A 5296-nucleotide genomic window follows, 5' to 3' on the forward strand; every position below is an offset into this window, starting at 1 on the left:
AGTCTAGATGGTTCAGAAGGCCATCTCTCCCTCCTCTTTCCACCCTGACACCCACAGAACATCAGCACCTGCTCTCATGTTGTTTCCTAGGAGCCCCAAGTGGCTGCTGTCACTCTAAAAACTATAAAATGCAAGACAGAGAACCAGGCTCCTGGGTCAAGGAATCAATTCTACACCTCAACTCTCTCTTTCCTTAGCAAACTGTCTTACCCCATCTCTAAACTTCAGTTTTTAGAGTTAGCTAATTATGGCTATCTAGAAATAATGGGTTTTTATTTGTTTGTTTATCTATTGGGTTTTTATTTATTTGGCTTATGGAAGATTTGGGGATGTTAATAACTAAAAATGATGAAATGAATCATTCATTTGGGAACAAAGTTATGTACTCTCTGTTGGATTTTCAGTCATCCCATTCTGAAGACTCACTCTATCTTCTGTAGCTTGAGATTTTGTATGGACTGGATTTTTGTGTGTATAATTAATGAACATAGGCATCTGCATTACATTTTTAAAAAATGTCTTTGCATATATGGTTGTGTGTGTGTGTGTGTTTTTCCTACACTCCTGCCCATGTTTCTCTAAGGTAAGTATTTATCTTTCTAGGAAAGTATACCCAGATGTTTGAAAGCTTAAAGCCATTCTTCCTTGTAGGTCTGATAACTGAGTTTCTAGTCATTGCAGGTACATGTGTGTTTGCTTGCATTTAGCTAGGACAGTTTATTTAACCCCACATGCACTATCATTTGTCCCATATACCAATTACTGACAACTATAACTTTATTTAAAGTTCTTCTTGGGATAACACATTCCTCTGAGAAACTGTGTTGTTGTTTGGATGGTCTCTTCCTAGGAAGTAAGCTATATGTCCAGAAGTCCAGACTCATCTGGGATGTGAAGAAATTGGATTACAGAAAGGTTTAGCTAGCATTTATTGAACAATTATTATGTGCCAGGAACTGCTGAGGATACTGGTGAGGAAAAGAAACAGATTCTCAGTTTCAAAATATGGTTTTGGAAGAAGAGTGAATTCATAAGTGATTCCAGTAAGTTATAGAAAGTCTACTAGGAAAGGCATAGAGCACTGTGCCATAATAGCTTATACTGGACTGGAAAGGGAGTGTTTGTCTTTCTCTAAAGGAAGTGGAGAGAGATGTCATATAGTACATTAGGCTAAGGATGCATGCAGAGAAGTAGCTATAAAGAAATTTCTTACCCCCTCCTTCAGCCATATAGAAGCTAAGCACCCCAATCCTATAGTCCTCTCCACTTTTGTATCTCAGAAGAACTGACATACCCGAGGCCTGGAAAAATGATGCAAAAGCTACAATGTACACAACGAACTGCCTTCATTCAGATCCAGCAGCTGCACACAACCTTGCTTGCCATGTTACTGGAGCACTCACACTGCATAGACAGGAACTTGAAACATCAGCGTCATCTGTACCCTGGGTCCTGTTCCCTGATGTAGGGGCAGATGTTGATTGAAGGAGGTGATGAAGTCTGGGGTGATGTGGTTAGTCAGAACTACTCTCCTGCAACTTGTACTTCCCATGCGGCCTGTTGCTGGTGTTCTGCATATTAAGGAACCAGAGAAGATACAACTGTGCTTGTCAAGGGCAGCACTGCTGCAGAGAGGAGCTGAATAGGGGAGCCATTCTCAAGATCACTGTGGCTGACAAGGGCTTTTGCAAACTGGTGGGAGAGGGAAGGACTTACCTGGTAAAGGGCTTAATTCACTTCAGGTGAAGGAGCAAGATCTTGACTTCTTGGCAATAGGTAAGGAAAATGGTGGCTCCTTGGAGAACAAAAAGGATGTGGACCTTCCAAGTGCTTCTGTGGATCTTGCCAGAGAGGGTCATCCAGGATCTGAAGTTAGGAGTTAGCAAGCTATAGACATGGTGTCTGCCACTTTCATCTGCAAGGCAGTTGATGTTCTTAAAGAAGGTCCTGAGAGAGAGAGAGAGAGAGAGAGAGAGAGAGAGAGAGAGAGAGAGAGAGAAGAACATCAAGACTGTCAGCAAAATATAGAATACAAGGGAGGTCATAGGTGTGATGAGATCTGGGAGAGCAGTCACAGGATTATGGCAGCTGTGGTGACCTAAGTAAGCACCGAGAGTCTTCCAGGGGAGGTCTTCCTTGCTTGGAGGATGATGATCAGGTGATGCATCAGAGCTGGGAATCCTGTTATCTGCTCCACACAGATGCTTCTGAGCATGGTCAAGAAACCCTGTCCCACCTGGGCTGAAGGCTAGTGATTCAACCATTGTAGTTGTAGGTGAAGTTCATTGCATGGAGTTGGAGAAGGAGCCAAAGTGGATTGATTACCTTCTGGAGGCTGAGTGTAGGACCTGGTTGCCTATGAGGCACAGGCTGGCATATATCGCTTGCAACTCATAAGGAACTCTGTCACTGATGCCTATTCCTAGTGACCCATAGAAGCCAGGAGGCTTCATGAGGGCCTCCTTCAAGTACTGCAGTGAAGCCCTTATGATCCTCAAGTTTGTCAGGAGTGCTCCCCATGTGTTTACATATCATCTACGTGGTTCCATCATTGATGTGACACTTGATTCCTTGGGTACAGATAGCTCACCACATTCATGTTTTTTATGGTACTTTCTCTATGCTACATAAGGTCCTGCTCAAGGCCTGGGTGGAGGATGTAGACCTCAGGTGAACTTGGCCATGAATATTGGAAAGTTCCAAGGCTTTCACAAGGAGAGAGGTGGTCATTGTGCTGGCCAACTAGTGTCCAGACTGTTCTTTCATTAGCACCAGGAGGGTAGTACTGTGATGCCCCTGGAGACTTTCTTCTAGCCCCTGTCTCATCTCCCTTCTCCAATTCATCAATAGGGCAGAGACATTTGAGGCTAGTGCTCACTCTGGGCTGTGTGGCTCTGGTGATATGGAGCATCAGGAAGATTAATGCCTTCATGAAACACAGTGCACAGCCTAGTTGTCCATTGTGGATCTATTTGATGAAGAAGGAGCACAGGACCGGGGGCCCTCTGGTTTTATCACAAGAGGACAACAGCAGCTCTGTACTTGTTCCTATCGAAGGTGTTGCTTCGAGGACTCATCTGATCAGATGACAGCAAGCAAGAGTTGGGGCTTAGAAGTGGCCCTGAAGTTCCAATGTAGATGGCCTTTGGCCCTGGCCCACGCTTCCCCAGCTGCCTGACCTCTCCCCCTCCTCCTGGTGCAAGCTGCTCTTCTGTTTCCGCACTCCAATCAGCACCATTACATGATCGTAGTGGCTGTTCCTGGTTGTCAACTTGACTATATGTGAAATAAGCTACAGTCTAGAAATGGAGGGCTCACCTGTGATCCTGATCTTGAGGCTGGGAGATACAAATTTCTGACCCGGATCTTGGCATGGAGATCTTGAGGCATAGTGGCTATGAATCCCAGGAGACTAAGGCAAGGAGATCTCTGAGTTCAAGATCATCTAGGACAAAGCAAGTACCAGATCCGGGCATGGTGGTATACAGCTTTAATCTGGGCCACATCTTCTGTCTTTCCAATAAGGACATTGGAAGAAGGAAGAGCCTATCTCTTTTTTTGCCTGCTTGCCTTGTGGGACTGAGCAACTGCTGGATCCTTGGACTTCCCTTCCCAGCTGCTGCTGACCATTACTGGGAGTTGGACTATAGACTGTAAGCCATCAACAGACTACCCATAAGTTCCTTGACTCTAGAGAAACCTAATACAATGATCTACCCTCTACTTCCACATCCTCTACTACTGCAGCCAGGCTTGTTGCCATAGAGACTACCTGCACGTAAATAAACAACAGCTGAAGAAATAAAGAGAGGCGAAGAGGCTCTCAAGAGAAAAGCTCATAGTGTTACAAAAGTCTTCCTGGGCTATTTGAATGGCTGTCTAAGCGACCAAGAGAATAGGATTATTTCTCTTTCAAAAATGTGGAACTTTGGGTTTGATCATCACGGTCATCATCTCCTCATCCTCCTCCCCCTCCTCCTTCTCCTCCTCCTCCTCCTCCTCCTCCTCATTCCCCCCCCCACAGAGGAATCTGATAATTAAACTCTATAGCTGAAATGCTAGCACCTCCAGGTTGGAACCTAACGAACAGAACCACCCCCAAGTTCTTACAAGTGCTTCCTGGCTGAGTCTGCAGGACTTATGGTTTCTGCTTCCTGGCTTGTTGGTGGCTCAGACGTCTTTGGTTCTACTTTTACAAGAGTGTATACGGAGACATCTTCTCATTATACTTCACACCTCTCCCCATCCTCCTTAGATAAAGAGGAATAAGGGTGGACATAAGTGGAATAGGTTTTGTGTGTACCTGGCTTTGTTCTGTTTCAGATTCTCTGGTCAGCAACTTCACCTTTGGGCTGATGATGAATTTGTTTTAAATATGTAAAAATGGATACACCCATTTCTTTGCTTACTTCAAAATACACGGTGATACTGATGGTGTGTCTATACTGATATTTTAGTTTAGTTGAGAAATAAGTCACCAAATTCATCCCCCCTTTTTTCCTAGTAATGCTTACTCTCTGGTATTCTCTTCTACACCACAGAGCTTAATCAATATTTACGCCAATTTAGTTGGCTAAAATGATAGTAGCTGGGTTCAGAACCCAGCATAATTTTTGTTTAATCGTGAACTTTGGATTTGCAAGTTGTTCGGCCTCAGGGATGATGTAGTACCACTTTCCCTTGTCATCTTGCTTTATTTGTAAAACAGAGATGAGATTGTCCTGTGGGTTTAGAGAGGCAGAGCTCAGAAAGTATTCACCTTGTGTCAGTTATTATTATTTCCAAGCCTTATAAAAAGTTAAATGTTCTCAGTAAAAACCATGGTCATGACGTTTCCCCAGAGACACTGCTTGCAGAAGCACCTGTCAGAGAAAAATGAAAACATTTACTTTTTATAATATTTGCAGAATAGTAGCAACCAGTCTGGATTTGATGTTCCCACTGACGCTTCTGGAAAACAGCTCTAGGTCTCAGGTCCTGGCTGCCAGATGAATGATGTAGAGCTCCGGTTTTGTATCAGGGGGCCCCTCGTGGTTCCTGGGAGTGTCCGGAATTCGAGTGTGTCACTGCTGCGGATCTCTCTCCCTGCCAAGAGCGATGCTATCTGGATTGCTTGGCGCAGTCTGGCTATCCTGCCCACTGGCAGCAGGAGAGCTATGAAATTGTCTGACAGAAGAAAGCAGCCTGGGCCAGGTGCAAAGCCCCCTGGGGCTTCTGGGAGAAGGTACTGGAAGCATTCGGGAAGGCAAACAGCAAAGTAGTTTGCACGGGGATGAGGCACAGTTAACGTTTCAGC

This window comes from Rattus norvegicus, chromosome 14, assembly GCF_021556685.1.
Source record: "Rattus norvegicus strain SHRSP/BbbUtx chromosome 14, alternate assembly SHRSP_T2T, whole genome shotgun sequence".
NCBI classification, from domain to species: Eukaryota; Metazoa; Chordata; class Mammalia; order Rodentia; family Muridae; genus Rattus; species Rattus norvegicus.